Source organism: Glandiceps talaboti, chromosome 14 (assembly GCF_964340395.1).
Source record: "Glandiceps talaboti chromosome 14, keGlaTala1.1, whole genome shotgun sequence".
NCBI classification, from domain to species: domain Eukaryota; kingdom Metazoa; phylum Hemichordata; class Enteropneusta; family Spengelidae; genus Glandiceps; species Glandiceps talaboti.
Window position 1 is genome coordinate 24,110,860 of NC_135562.1, and position 17,500 is coordinate 24,128,359.

The 17,500-nt window shown below is 35.8% G+C and overlaps 1 protein-coding gene across 6 annotated transcripts in view; it reads left to right on the top strand.

Moving 5' to 3' along the window:
- Window positions 1-17,500, top strand: part of LOC144446048 (protein phosphatase EYA1-like) — a 441,648-nt gene that overhangs the window by 132,302 nt on the left and 291,846 nt on the right. The window contains exon 1 of one of the 6 annotated variants that reach the window (XM_078135736.1): window positions 2,679-2,801. The exons of the other annotated variants lie outside the window; for them this stretch is intronic. The gene's annotated coding sequence lies outside the window, so the exon portion shown is untranslated. Of the gene's footprint in view, window positions 1-2,678; window positions 2,802-17,500 lie in introns of those variants that run through there. 6 annotated transcript variants of the gene reach the window in all.

The following is a 17,500-nucleotide window of genomic DNA, read 5'->3' on the forward strand; positions in this document are numbered from 1 at the left end:
GAGCAGAGTATTAAAGTTATCTGTACTGTTACACTGAGTATAGGGGAATATGTCATCTGTACTGTTACACTGAGTATAGGGGAATATGTCATCTGTACTGTTACACTGAGTATAGGGGAATATGTCATCTGTACTGTTACACTGAGTACAGGGGAATATGTCATCTGTACTGTTACACTGAGTATAAGGGAGTATGTCATCTGTACTGTTACACTGAGTATAGGGGAGTATGTCATCTGTACTGTTACACTGAGTATAGGGGAGTATGTCATCTGTACTGTTACACTGAGTATAGGGGAATATGTCATCTGTACTGTTACACTGAGTATAGGGGAGTATGTCATCTGTACTGTTACACTGAGTATAGGGGAATATGTCATCTGTACTGTTACACTGAGTATAGGGGAATATGTCATCTGTACTGTTACACTGAGTATAGGGGAATATGTCATCTGTACTGTTACACTGAGTATAGGGGAATATGTCATCTGTACTGTTACACTGAGTATAAGGGAGTATGTCATCTGTACTGTTACACTGAGTATAGGGGAGTATGTCATCTGTACTGTTACACTGAGTATAGGGGAGTAAATATGTCATCTGTACTGTTACACTGAGTATAGGGGAGTAAATATGTCATCTGTACTGTTACACTGAGTATAGGGGAGTATGTCATCTGTACTGTTACACTGAGTACAGGGGAATATGTCATCTGTACTGTTACACTGAGTATAGGGGAGTATGTCATCTGTACTGTTACACTGAGTATAGGGGAGTAAATATGTCATCTGTACTGTTACACTGAGTATAGGGGAATATGTCATCTGTACTGTTACACTGAGTATAGGGGAATATGTCATCTGTACTGTTACACTGAGTATAGGGGAGTAAATATGTCATCTGTACTGTTACACTGAGTATAGGGGAATATGTCATCTGTACTGTTACACTGAGTATAGGGGAATATGTCATCTGTACTGTTACACTGAGTATAGGGGAATATGTCATCTGTACTGTTACACTGAGTATAGGGAAGTAAATATGTCATCTGTACTGTTACACTGAGTATAGGGGAGTATGTGATCTGTACTGTTACACTGAGTATAGGGGAATATGTCATCTGTACTGTTACACTGAGTATAGGGGAATATGTCATCTGTACTGTTACACTGAGTATAGGGGAGTAAATATATGTCATCTGTACTGTTACACTGAGTATAGGGGAATATGTCATCTGTACTGTTACACTGAGTATAGGGGAATATGTCATCTGTACTGTTACACTGAGTATAGGGGAGTATGTGATCTGTACTGTTACACTGAGTATAGGGGAATATGTGATCTGTACTGTTACACTGAGTATAGGGGAATATGTCATCTGTACTGTTACACTGAGTATAGGGGAGTATGTCATCTGTACTGTTACACTGAGTATAGGGGAGTATGTCATCTGTACTGTTACACTGAGTATAAGGGAGTATGTCATCTGTACTGTTACACTGAGTATAGGGGAATATGTCATCTGTACTGTTACACTGAGTATAGGGGAATATGTCATCTGTACTGTTACACTGAGTATAGGGGAGTATGTGATCTGTACTGTTACACTGAGTACAGGGGAATATGTCATCTGTACTGTTACACTGAGTATAAGGGAGTATGTCAGCTGTACTGTTACACTGAGTATAGGGGAATATGTCATCTGTACTGTTACACTGAGTATAAGGGAGTATGTCATCTGTACTGTTACACTGAGTATAGGGGAGTATGTCATCTGTACTGTTACACTGAGTATAGGGGAGTATGTCATCTGTACTGTTACACTGAGTATAGGGGAATATGTCATCTGTACTGTTACACTGAGTATAGGGGAGTATGTCATCCGTACTGTTACACTGAGTATAGGGGAATATGTCATCTGTACTGTTACACTGAGTATAGGGGAGTATGTGATCTGTACTGTTACATTGAGTATAGGGGAATATGTCATCTGTACTGTTACACTGAGTATAGGGGAATATGTCATCTGTACTGTTACACTGAGTATAGGGGAATATGTCATCTGTACTGTTACACTGAGTATAGGGGAATATGTCATCTGTACTGTTACACTGAGTATAAGGGAGTATGTCATCTGTACTGTTACACTGAGTATAAGGGAGTATGTCATCTGTACTGTTACACTGAGTATAGGGGAATATGTCATCTGTACTGTTACACTGAGTATAGGGGAATATGTCATCTGTACTGTTACACTGAGTATAGGGGAATATGTCATCTGTACTGTTACACTGAGTATAGGGGAATATGTCATCCGTACTGTTACACTGAGTATAGGGGAGTATGTGATCTGTACTGTTACACTGAGTATAGGGGAATATGTGATCTGTACTGTTACACTGAGTATAGGGGAGTATGTGATCTGTACTGTTACACTGAGTATAGGGGAATATGTGATCTGTACTGTTACACTGAGTATAGGGGAATATGTCATCTGTACTGTTACACTGAGTATAGGGGAATATGTCATCTGTATGCTGTAGTGGGTATGATGGGTAAAATAATAAGAGAGCAAAGAGTCAGCATTAAGTTCATCTATTTATTCATTATCCAGGATCCATCTATTGTTATGTTAAACACTAGTTTTCATATATGGATGTATTGTGTGTGTGTGTTCTTTGCTATTGTTTGACGACCGTCAGCTTTTGTGCCTGTGTTCATCGTGTCTAGTGTGTTGGTTTTCCTCATAGAGATCATGACATGTGCTTGGATGAGAATTTATCATATGAATTGAACTTGAGGTAAGGCAATCGGTTTGATAGTTTTTATGACATTAGTTAGCCCCATACTTTCATCTTGTGTACCACTAGTCAAATGAACAATGGCATATATTACTGTCTAATTGTTGCACAAATTCATGAAATGGAGGATAGATTGCTTTATAAATGAAAGACTAGCCATGTGTCTATTTGGGAAATGAATGAATACTTCAACTGTACCAGTGCATGTGTCCTAAGAAGACTTGATACATGTCAATGGTGAAGTAACAACTCACTGAATATTGCATTGTATTGTGTTTGTCAACAGTAGTGATATAGCTGTCTGTTTGTTTGTTTGAGGTCTACTTTATCAACTGATGTATGTGTAATATGTCTACCATACATGGTACATTGTACTTATATTATATTCTGTTGATATTGATCTATCATATTATATTATATTATATTCTGTTGATATTGACCTACCATATTATATTATATTCTGTTGATATTGACCTACCATAGTTCTATTATATTCTGTTGATATTGACCTATCATATCATATTATATTCTGTTGATATTGACCTACCATAGTTCTATTATATTCTGTTGATATTAACCTACCATAGTATATTATATTCTGTTGATATTGACCTACCATAGTTCTATTATATTCTGTTGATATTGACCTACCATAGTTCTATTATATTCTGTTGATATTGACCTACCATAGTTCTATTATATTCTGTTGATATTGACCTATCATATCATATTATATTATATTCTGTTGATATTAACCTACCATAGTTCTATTATATTCTGTTGATATTGACCTACCATAGTTCTATTATATTCTGTTGATATTGACCTACCATAGTTCTATTATATTCTGTTGATATTGACCTACCATAGTTCTATTACATTCTGTTGATATTAACCTACCATAGTTCTATTATATTCTGTTGATATTGACCTACCATAGTTCTATTATATTCTGTTGATATTGACCTACCATATTATATTATATTCTGTTGATATTGACCTACCATAGTTCTATTATATTCTGTTGATATTGACCTACCATATTATATTATATTCTGTTGATATTGACCTACCATATTATATTATATTCTGTTGATATTGACCTACCATAGTTCTATTATATTCTGTTGATATTGACCTACCATAGTTCTATTATATTCTGTTGATATTGACCTACCATATTATATTATATTCTGTTGATATTGACCTACCATATTATATTATATTCTGTTGATATTGACCTACCATAGTTCTATTATATTCTGTTGATATTGACCTACCATAGTTCTATTATATTCTGTTGATATTGACCTACCATATCATATTATATTATATTCTGTTGATATTGACCTACCATAGTTCTATTATATTCTGTTGATATTGACCTACCATAGTTCTATTATATTCTGTTGATATTGACCTACCATATTATATTATATTCTGTTGATATTGACCTACCATAGTTCTATTACATTCTGTTGATATTAACCTACCATATTATATTATATTCTGTTGATATTGACCTACCATATTATATTATATTCTGTTGATATTGACCTACCATAGTTCTATTATATTCTGTTGATATTGACCTACCATAGTTCTATTATATTCTGTTGATATTGACCTACCATAGTATATTATATTCTGTTGATATTGACCTACCATAGTTCTATTATATTCTGTTGATATTGACCTACCATAGTTCTATTATATTCTGTTGATATTGACCTACCATATTATATTATATTCTGTTGATATTGACCTACCATAGTTCTATTATATTCTGTTGATATTGACCTACCATAGTTCTATTATATTCTGTTGATATTGACCTACCATAGTTCTATTATATTCTGTTGATATTGACCTACCATAGTATGTTATATTCTGTTGATATTAACCTACCATATTATATTATATTCTGTTGATATTGACCTACCATAGTTCTATTATATTCTGTTGATATTGACCTACCATAGTTCTATTATATTCTGTTGATATTGACCTACCATAGTATATTATATTCTGTTGATATTGACCTACCATAGTTCTATTATATTCTGTTGATATTAACCTACATGTACCATAGTTATATTATATTCCTGCCTCTCACAGACACATTGCAGTGTTTGCATATTGCCAATTTCTTTTAAATCATATTTACAAGTATTATTGAAGTAGTTTACACAAGCATTATTTTGGTGCTCATGTAATTTCTTAGCACAACTGAGCTGAGGTTCAGTAGTACAATGTACTATAGCCGTGAATGAATGAATGAATGAATGAATGAATGTGTGTGTGTGTGTGTGTGTGTGTGTGTGTAAAAGTAAAAAGTCCCCAGACTGATTGCCTTGGTATTTGATGGGGACATTTGGGGGCATGTAGATGGGAAATTGTTCGAATGAAAATGATTGTAACAGAGATGTGCATTTTGGGTCGAAAAATGGGATTCTTGGTGTGAGAAAATGCATATGCTATGTGATACAGTACATATATGCTATGTTAATATATTGCCAGAAGTTGCCAGAAGACTAGATATTTCGGAACGAACAATTAGGTACAACCTCGAAAAGTTCCAAACAAGCGGAACTATGGTGAGCAAGCCGTGTAGTGGTCATCCTCGCGTCACCACAGAGAGAGAAGATAGATTACTAGTTAGATACAGTCTGGAAAACCGTATGAGAAATGCACCAGAAATTAGAGCTCTTTTTCAAGAGAATAATCAAAGATTACTGAGTGTGTCAACCATGAAAAATAGGCTAGCTTCGGCAAATCTGCACGGTTACGTCGCTAAACGTAAGCCACTACTCAGGCCTCGACATAAAGAGGCACAGCTAAGATTTGCCCATAACTACTCACATTTTACATTCAAAGATTGGTCCCAAGTTTTATGGTCTGACGAATCAAAATTTTGCCTGTACAACAACAACAACAACGACGGCAGGAGATTTGTACACAGACGACCCGGGGAAGCCTACAGTGAAAATTGTATCGTTCCATCCTGGAAACACGGCGGAGGAAATGTAATGGTTTGGGGGTGTTTTTCCACCCTTGGTACTGGGATGCTGTTTCAAGTTCATGGAATAATGAATGCCATTTTGTATTTGAATATTGTACAGAATTGCATGATTCTGTCTGCTCACGCATCCATTGGACTTAACTTTATTTTTATGCACAATAATGACCCTAAACATACAGCAAATTTAGCAAATCAAACTGAACATCCACCGTTCACAGTCTTACCGTGGCCAGCACAATCACCGGACTTGAACCCCATTGAGAACCTATGGGCGGAGGTCTCGAAAGAAGTAGATAAACGTGGGGTCACTCGACTTTCAGAACTTTTCGGGGTGTTAGAGAATAAATTGGACAATATCTCGAGGGAAACCTTTGAGAAATATGTTCGCACGATGCCAACTCAACTACAGGAAGTGATAAGAAACAGAGGAGGCCACACTCACTATTGACCTCATAAGGCCATAAATATTTGAGGGTAACGTAGGCGGTTTTCAACTTTCAAGTCAAAGTACAAGTGTTGTCTGTGCATCAAACTTGTGTGTGCGTTGTTTTGTACCTTTGTACAGTTTGTAAAATGAGACGACCACAAACGTAATGAAAATTAAATACCAATTAGCAATGTATTTTTAATATTGTAATTTGCCAAATAATTGTAATAAAATCAAACATTTGTGACAAGAAACTTTGAGTTTATTCGTTCACATTCTAATTCTCGACTTAGCCCTGGCCCTGGAAATATACGGTACAGGGTTTCAGTAAGGGCTATGGAAGACGTGTCCGAATTGAACCCCATAGTGTAATTTCCAGAGCTAATCACAGCATCGTTTATTATAGGCACGACAATCTTTACGTGGTCGACTAGTTTGGAACCTTTCGAGGTTGTACCTAATTGGTTGTTCCCAAATATCTAGTCTTCTGGCAACTTCTCTGTTGCTATATCCTTCTTCATGTAATGTTAGAATTTGTCACTTTTGAAAGTCAGTTAATTCTTTTCCTCTCGGCATCTTTCTGTCACTAATATAAACAATAATCAGCTGGCTGACACCTACTGAGGTTATCCAATGTAAATAAATACTTTACATGTAAATTTTAGGTGCCAGTTTTTGAAAATATCGCTGAAATAAGCCTGTCAATCAAGTATTTAAATGAGCAATATCAGGCGATAATGTATGCAAATTATATACAAATGAGAGGAACGTCATATATCTTAACAATGGAACGTTACCTGCATTTGAAATGATGTTCAAATAGTATCGAATGATATAATTTTGTCAAAAGAAAAATGATATACATTGGGTTAAACTTTAAAGGTGTCAAACTTTATTCAAAATGCATTCATTCTGTGTTTATACATCAGTGAACATGTTTACCCATGTATATTACGATGTCGACATGGTGTGACAATACTTTCTGTCGGTAATGTATGCTATGTGATACAGTACATATATGCTATGTGATACAGTACATACAGGCTGTGTGATACAGTACATGTGATACAGTACATATACATGTAGGCACATTTAATACAACATACAACACAATTCACAAAATTTAACTACGACATATATCGCAATTCATAAAATTTGAGTACGACATATATCGCAATTCACAAAATTTGAGTACGACATATATTGCAATTCACAAAATTTAACTACGACATATCGCAATTCATAAAATTTGAGTACGACATATATCGCAATTCATAAAATTTGAGAACGACATATATCGCAATTCACAAAATTTGAGTACGACATATATCGCAATTCACAAAATTTAACTACGACATCGCAATTCATAAAATTTGAGTATGACATATATCGCAATTCATAAAATTTGAGTACGACATATATCGCAATTCATAAAATTTGAGTACGACATATATCGCAATTCATAAAATTTGAGTACGATATATATCGCAATTCATAAAATTTGAGTACGACATATATCGCAACTCATAAAATTTAGGTACGACATATATCGCAATTCATAAAATTTGAGTATGACATCGCAATTCACAAAATTTAACTACGACATCGCAATTCATAAAATTTGAGTACGACATATATCGCAATTCATAAAATTTGAGTACGATATATATCGCAATTCACAAAATTTGAGTATGACATATATCACAATTCATAAAATTTGAGTACGACATATACCGCAATTCACAAAAGCGAACCATATGGTTATCTGGTTGTCATCTTGAAAAGAACCAACTGATTAGAGATGTATTTGTAGAAATGTTTCCTCAAATACAGGTATGGACCAGATTAAATAAAACCTATAAATAGAGTTACTGGCTATGTAGTGACAATGTACAGGTAGACACTAGAGATTTTTAGCACACCAGACGTTACTGTCAGTTTTAGCTGTGATTGCCAGTAATCTCAAGTTATAGCAACAAATTAAAGACAATTAAAAATTGTAATTTTAGGAATGTCTACAGTGTTGAAGGTTGTACGTGTAGCTAATATTGATGGTGTGTGGCTTTATGCAAAGTTTACACCCTCATATCTTTGGTATGCACCAAACGATTTCAACCAAACCTGGCATAAAGGTAACATACTATGTGAGACATATGCATGCCACTTTCTTTTACCAGCCAGTCCGCAACACCCTCATTTGCATACAGTCTATCCCTCAGATCGCGACCGTTATACTTTGAATGGCTGCTCACGGGCCTTATTTTTGGGTATTTTCAACACGCTGTAACTTTCACTAGAGTCCACCATTTTAGATATTGTGAACGCCTAAACCTCAACTGACATCTCTTCTTTCATGCCAGCAAAATAAATTTAGGAATTACATTTAGGAATACCGATTTTCCGACGAATTCGGGACGCATATTTGAGGCCCTGAAATTTCAACCCGGTTTTTCGCTCATAGTTTCCTTAATACAGACCGGAAAGTTTACAAATTTCACAAAAAGATGGATTTTTATGTGTTTTAAATAACCATGGCAAGAAAATTTAGTAGGATTGTTGTGTAACGGTTTGTTCAAGAATTTTCGGTAGAAAGCGACTGATTTGACCCGGAAGTTGAAGCTGACCTCGTTTGACCGGGCAATTTACCACAGCAAGCAGCAATGCAGGAGTTCTTGGTACTCACTAAAATGACACTTTAGTCCCACTATAAAGGTTTGATGTTTTCAGATAACATGTAACTTGTGTTTCATTCGATATTGTCATGCAATTTGGAGTGATAGTGAACCAGAATGAAGAAAACTCGTGTAGGCAAGGCATGTGGTTGAAGTTGTGCATGAGCAGTCTCCGAGACTCTCTGTATTGTACACTGTTCTGTAAATCGACCAAACTTTGTTTATTGGCCGACAGTTTACATGTAAACGACATGAACATGTCTTGCCATTTCCGAAATGCAAATATTTGGCAAGTAAAAATAATTACAACTTTAATTTGGCTTCAGACTTTGCATTATGTTTTGCGTATCTTTCCCCGTTTTACATGTAAATCCGAAAAGGTTATCTCTGGTCATGTCAGTGATCATACCGTATACCGGGACTGCTTTGAGTACGAGCGAGGTAAGGCATGTTGAGGTGTTCTGTTGAGAATTATAAATATTGCGAAATGTCAAGTACAAAGTTTAAATACAATGGAATGATGAAAAAAAAATACAAGTAAGGCCAATGTCATCCGCTAGTAAACTAGTTGGAGATACATTCAAGCTGGAATGGTTAGAATTGTATATACCTTGTAAGTTTTTACCATAATGTAAGAATATAATTGTGTAATTTCTGACCGATGAAAGTGAGAAGGATAAACACATGAAGACGGGAAAATATAGCTAAATCGACATCCACATCGCTATGTCATGACTTGAAAAGACAAATACACATAAAAGTCCACACAGAACAGATTTTATTCAACTTAAGAAATTCACGACTTCCAGTTGGAAAATAGAATCTATTATTACATGTATAGGGAAGCTACACAAATCGCAGTGTAGTATAGTGCGTTGTAGTCTTGCATCGAATCTGAAAATAAATAGAAAAAAACTTGTTTTCACAGTTGAAAAAGACAAATTTCAAGTGTACTAAACGAAAATGTCACTGTCGATGAACACCGCACAACAACGTGAGTTTGAGTGTCTATACACGAGTGGATTGCATAGTACTAGCAAGCATGACACGATGCATGCGATCGGGTGAAAATGATTAAACACAACTAAAATTTCATGAATTATGCATATACTTTGGTCCTACATTTGTGATTTTTGAACTACTAGGTAAAGGTTAGTTGACGAAAAGGGTTGTTCAAAGTCATTTTTGCTAATCTCAGTACAGCAAAGCTTGTTCGCTGATCGCCTCACTCATGCGTCACATCGCCTCAGTATAGTACACGCTGTGTCCTCCCGCCATATTTTCCACTGAATATGGCGTCTCCAATGCAAAAAATTCAAGCCTTCATAACATTGCTAATATGCACTGGAAAGTTTACACACTTCATGGTAAGCATGATACAGGTCTATATTTTGATTCTATACAGCTCGTTTACGATGACATCCTTGTGTAACACTCAGTTCAAGAATTTCATGAGGCATGTCACGCTGAAGGGAATTTTCATGGCTCTCAAATTCGTTTGGTTTCTTGAAATGTAAAAATCAAAACTGGACAAAAAACCATCAATATTTAGTTCGATATATGTACCTTTTAATACAAGCAACCAGATTACTTTGAACGGTCTACAACGAAGCAAATAAATGTTGGAAAATTGGGAAAAATTTGACTCAATTCAAGTTTTCAATATGTTAATGAGGGTTGTGTGAAGCCAAATCATTCAATCTATCCTCACATTATCACTGATGAGCTTTCTAATGAGACATTGACCTTTGACCATGACAAACATTTTCAAGATGAAATGACCAAAATTTTTCTTTTTACGAAAAAGACTCCATTTAAATGTCTATTCCCCAAAGGTCAGCTTTCTTTTCATATTTTGACCTTTGTCTTTGATTCAAGGTCAAATAGCAAATTGGTCAATAAATTATGAAGTTTTGTATCTTGAAACACCATTCAGATTTGCACAATAAGTTACCAGGGGTGAACAAATCCACTGGTCCTGGGTCTGCGACTAGTGATTTTTTCGGGCGGACCACACAAATTTTACCTTGTCTGGTCCGTCGGACTGTTAATAACTATGTTAAAAAGTCCTCTGAATATACAGATTCATTGGTAAGATTTAATGTTTCACATTAGTGCAACCTTGGATTTTGCCATAAAACATACAAGTTGGGGAGTGTGTCTTTGATTGAAGGCTTGTTATTGTATAAAATAGTGAAAACATGCAGAAAGAATACATTTCTAGATTGTGATGATTATTATGCTTGTTTCAAACTACAAGATAAAACAGTCAAAAGTTATGAATTTATATAATTATGTGGAAATGTGCATGCAACATATTTAATACTTAGGTTAAAGTGAACAAATTAAAACAAAATACAAGAATGCGATGAATTTCAAAATGTCAACAGATGTTGAAGGCTTCAAAATAAAATGATTTGTTGTTAGGTTTAATAGTCAATGTACAAAACAGCTGTAATGATTCACAAATCAGATAAAATAATACATACAATTGTCTACAAGCTTCAGTTACTAAATGACATTCATTTAAGTTGTGTTGGTGTATTGTTAGTGACTACTGTCAATGCCAGCCTACATTTGTGTTAGAGCGTTATTTGTTCAGTTGTAAGCAACTAATGGCTCTTGACAAACCATGTCCTATTGCAACCACTACTCTGTTATTGATCTGTGTCATTTACTTGCACTTTTAGCCACTTTGTCTCGTACAATATTTTCCTAGCTTGCCTTTTGCCATTTTTTAGTCAAATATAAGATGGCTATTAATTTCTTGATTGTAAAGATTCCTTTGAAAGAACGACAGCCCAGACATTGATGACAAACTGTTGGCAGAATATATTATATAGTGGGGGATTTAGTCTTCAGACATGTCTCACTTATGTTGTGATTTTTAGTGATGCATAAACCTAATATGTACATAGATACGTATGATAGTGACTATACTGATGATGTGTTGTATTTGTTGGGATCAAGTTCATGATGGCAAAATCATATTAAAACTTTGTTATACCATCTACATTTACCATTATTATATGTGCAGTGATGGGGAACCCACAGTAACAGACAGAGTAACATGGTGGTGACATAGGCACATGTGCCTTTTCAACATTTGTAACTTGAAATTTTGAAAATGACTGTACAGTGTTGCAGCCAGAGGTTTTTTTGGGGTCATTTGACACACGTGTTTTGGACCTGACCCACAATTTTGGAAGTGATGGGTCATAGATGACCCACACTAAAATTGTATGCAAATATGTTTAGCAACATGACCACACCTATAGCAACAGCGAAATGATCACGTTTTTTGCATAGATAACAACAGGGTTGGATAGGCAACTGCATAATCATTCAGCAAATATCTAGGCTAAGTATGGATCAGCATGTGGGTACATATTTTTAAAAACTGTACAGTCGTGCTACAATGCCATTAGCACTTTTTTTATAATGTCCCCAAAAATTTATGATGACCAAGAAAAATGAAAGGCTCGAGACACTATGTCCAACTCTTTCAAAAGGCTGGCTGCAACACTGATGACAGAGGGAGAAAGAGAGGGGGGAATGTGAACAAATTTTCATTTTGTCCTGTAGGCATAACCCTCATTTTAGAAAATCCAAGTTTGTGAGGCTAGTCCAGGTAACAGAGTGGCGATGAAGTCCTAATTTTGGATGGTAACCATAGTAACTGTGGGGTAAAAACCCCAATTTTTGAGAGCAGTCTCAGGAATGAGTACGAAATGAAGTGTACAAAGTATCATATTCATGTACTCTTGAACACAAATTTAAAGTCACCCCCAAACACGTATATACTACTATTGATCTAAGATTATAACTACTTTTGCAAAACAAACCCACCACGTACCAATATTGTACCCTGACATCATAAAATAAATATTTCACGTTGTAACTTTGATGTTTTCCTTGTGTGTATTAAAGCATGTTAAAGTTTGATATTATGTTTTAGTATTCTCAAAGCCATTCACACTTGTTCACCAGCAGTGGAAGTCTTTCATTAGCCCCCGCTGAATGAAGTCCGGGACGGGGACTTATGGATTGGGTTCCGTTCATTCGTCCGTCCATACGTCCGTCCGTCTGTCTGTCCGTCCATCCAGAGCCGTTTCTTGGAGATGCCTGGACCGATTTTATTCAAATTTGGTAATGGGGCAACATACAATGGCATACATATGCACGTCAATTTGTTTCATGATACTATCCAATATGGTCGCCTAGCAGCCATTTTGTTTGCGAATTTTCCATGTCCAAAGCCATAACTCAAGACATGCTTGAACAGATCTCATTCAAAGTTGGTATTAGGACAGTGTTCTATGGCATATATGTGCATATTCATTGTTGTCCTGATACGATCCAATATGGCTGCCTAGCAGCCATTTTGTTTTCAAATTTTCCATGTCCAAAGCCACAACTCAGACATGCTTGAACAGATCTCATTCAAAGTTGGTATTAGGACAGTGTTCTATGACATACATGTGCATATTCATTGTTGTCGTGATACGATCCAATATGGCTGCCTAGCAGCCATTTTGTTTGCGAAATTTCCATGTCCAAAGCCATAACTCAGACATGCTTGAACAGATCTCATTCAAAGTTGGTATTAGCACAGTGTTCTATGACATACATGTGCATATTCATTTTCATCGTGATACAATCCGATATGGCTGCCTGGCAGCAATTTTGTTGGCGCAGTTTTCATGTCCAAAGCCATAACTCAGACATGCTTGAAGAGGTCTCCCCCCCCCCCCCCCCACCTGTACCCGACCCATCCTATTGTTGAATGGTTTATTCCATCACGTCATCTTGAACAGTAGGCATGTCCCATGTCCAACAAGGAGACACAACATGGTTAGGCATGTTCCATGTCCAACGAGCAGACACAACATATCTAAGTCTGTTTGATTTCGGTTCACAATTGTTGTTGCGTGATCAGAGTAGTGATATCAAGAAAATGACAACATAAACTGCCAGTTCCTTAAAACCCGATCATAGCGGGGACTATGTCATTCTCAATGACTTGTTTGTAGTGTTATATCCAGCAATGATTTAAATCAGATCACCTGAGCATGGAGTGTTTCACAGTAAATGAATGACGAAAAAAATCCACTTGAATGATATACAAAAATTTTATTGTATTATGGATTCATCAACACCTTAAAAAGAAGTCTTTTTGCCGATTGCAAATTTTCTGCGATCGATAGACTTCTTTCCCATTTGGCGGTAGTTGTCACAACCAGAAATGATCGTGAAGTATTTGATGAACTCACATTGATTAAGTTGAAGGTCATGGCCCGGGCACAACTTTCTACTTGTTACAGTACTAAAATTACTTACAATGTACATGTACCAATTGCTCAGGTTTATAACATCCACTGTAGTTTTGAGGATCATTTGATGCCAAAGTCAAGACAGGTTTGCTCTTTGGACATGTCAGAGAGATCAACAACGCTGTGTATGACAGGTCATGTGACTTTTGTTAATGAAGAGCCAATTGTTCGATCATTCTGGCCACATTTTATATGGTCGTCACCCTAATTGATTTTAGTAGAATTTAAGTGGAAAGGACGTTGTCAAAATCCACCAACGTGAAGGTTCAAAGCTAGGCCACGCTGCATGTCACATTGGGGTAGGCCCTAAATGATGGAATGTATAGGAATGAAAATCCAGAAAATTACTGATGTGGTGTCACACATTGGAGGTCAACTTTCAAGTCTTGAAGATAGCATGGTTCATTACAAACTTTTATTTCGTCATTCACAACTAGTCAATTAAATTGTTGATTAAATCTGTTTATTGATGTGAAAATAAAAAGATCGATTGTCAAAATTAATTATTCAGCAGTGATTTTAGTTATTCTGGAGAGATTTGTATATTTTTTCACATGATACTTCAAACATATGAAAGTCGTCAATGCTCATCACCTTCATTGTGCAGCTCCTGTTTAAAATTATATGAGTGCTGATATGTGGAAATGGGCAAATAAACCAGAAACAACGTGGACATTCTAAAAGCATGAGGTCTCAGGTAAATACAATTTCCCGTTGAAAGCATGTTTTGCAGAGATTATAAAATGTTTCAAAATTTGAATGAATTTTATTGCAAGTTGAGTTTGTATTTATTGATGGTGATGTAAATGGTATGAAATAGCAAACATTGCAATGAGAGAGATCGTTCATGTTCCCATTTCCTATTACGAACTAAGACAAAAGAATTACGTTTCTTGTGCATCATCAGCTTTTTAGCACAACTGAACTGAGGTAGAGGCGGCGAAGGGGGATGTCAGGTATCTATCAAAGTCCGTATATATTTGTCAGCGTGATCATTGTAAAGTTCAATCATATCTAGATAAAATTACGGTCAATATTACATCGCTTGGCCCAAATCGATCGTGGCATTGCTTCACCCACAGTATAGCAGTCAACATGGTCATGATTGTCTATCCAAAGCCCTTCATCAAGCAAGAAATAACTGTCAAGCTCTGGCAGCCCTCGATTGATGGATAACTTTTGACAATGAGGTTATTTCCCACGAAATACTCCATGTTGAATTGTGTGTTGTCATAACAATGATCAACAATGTATTATGACAACAACATTGAATCAAGTATACAGGATCAAATTTGACGTGTCGGGACAGTAACCAAACTGAATAGATTCAAATCCTTTTCTAACATTTCATTTTGGGATATAAACTGATTTCAAACCAGTTAAACTGAATTGATACAATTTGATTCGATTCAAAATTGATTCATATGGGGACAGGGCTATACAGTTGATTAACTGGTGTACAAATTTTAATATGTTATCAAGATTTCCCTTCAAATCAGAGATGCCATCAGTACACTGCAGTGCAGTGACCATTGGAGAGCCTGAAGTGTTTTTTTTTTCACTCAAGAAATAGAGGATTTTATCAGTCGTTACAGCATTTTAGGTTATCTGCTGTCATTAGCACAACTGAACTGAGGTCTGTCTGTCTGTGTGGATGTGTGTGTGTAAACAACTTAAAGTCAAAAACTGCTGAACCGATTGCCATGATATTTGATGGGTCCATTACCTTGGGTGTCTAGTTGGGAAATTGTTCAAATCAAAATGATCGCATCACAGGTGTGTGATTTGGGTCAAAAAATGTAATTTTTGGTCAAAAAACTTAAACTCAAAAACTACTGGGCAGATTGGGCTGAAATTTGGGTGAAACATTCTTCAGGGTGTTTTTACTAAGAAGTGTTCATGATATGATGGTCCCATCAGTGATATGCAAATTAGGGCTAAAAATGTGTCTTTTTGGTCAAAAATCTATAATTTTACTGAGCAGATTGGGCTGAAATTTAATGGGAATGCATCTAGGGATGTATGGACGAAGAAATATTAAGCATACAATGATTCCATGAGTGACATGCAAATTAGGTGTAAAAATGTTCATTTTTAGTCAAAAACTTACATTGTATATCTCAAAAAGTACTTGGTCATTGAGTCTGAAACTTGGTGAGATGTTTCTGAAAGTGTTATTCTGCACATTTTCTTCAAACATGTTGACAAAATTGGCCCTAGCAACCATGACCACGCCCTTAGCAACAACCAAATGGCAGTATATTTTGGTTAAATAACAACATCATCTGGTAGGCAAGTGAGTGAACATTCAAAAAATGTATGCAAATATCCCTAGCAACCATGACCATGCCCATAAAACGGTTGTGTATTTCACAAAGATAACACCAGGGATTCTTAGACAATTGAATAAACATTCAAAAAATGTATGTAAATTTACCTAGCAACAAGACCATGCCCATAGCAACAGCCAAATAATCACGTATATTGCAAAGATTAGAACAGGAATAGAAAGACAAATGAATAAACATTCAAAAAATGTCTAAATTTGCCTAGCAACAAGACCACACCCATAGCAACAGTCAAATGATCACATATATTGTGAAAATAACAGGAATTGAAAGACAAACGAATAAAACAATCACAAAATGTATGCAAATGTGCCTAGCAACAAGACCACACCCATAGCAACAGGCAAATGATGAAATATTTGCGAACGTAATATCAGGAATTCATACACAAGTGAGCAAAAATTATTGCAAATATATCTAACAACATGACCATGCCCATAGCAACAGCCAAATGATCACGTATATCGCAAAGATAGCAACACGATTGGATAGGCAACTGGATAGTCATTCAGCAAATGAACACCTATTGTTAGCATGGACTAGCATATGGATAAACATTTTTAAAAACTGTACAGTTGTGCTACAACGCCATTGGCGATATTTTATTGCTCTTTCCCTATTTCAGGAATGGATTCTGTGGGAGGCTGTGATCAAGTTTTTGCTAAGACTTACTCAAAACACAAAAATAGAAATTAAAAAGAAGAAAAACACACCCATTCACGTTCTCCACAGAAAACCAAAAAATAGATCAGTGAGTGTATATTGTATGAAAAAAATTACAATCAATAAATATAAGATTGACGAGTCTAATATTTTAGGACTCCTTATGATGCTATTCAGCATACTGTACAAATACATTCAAGACCATGGAAGCCCAACATGTATACACATGGTACA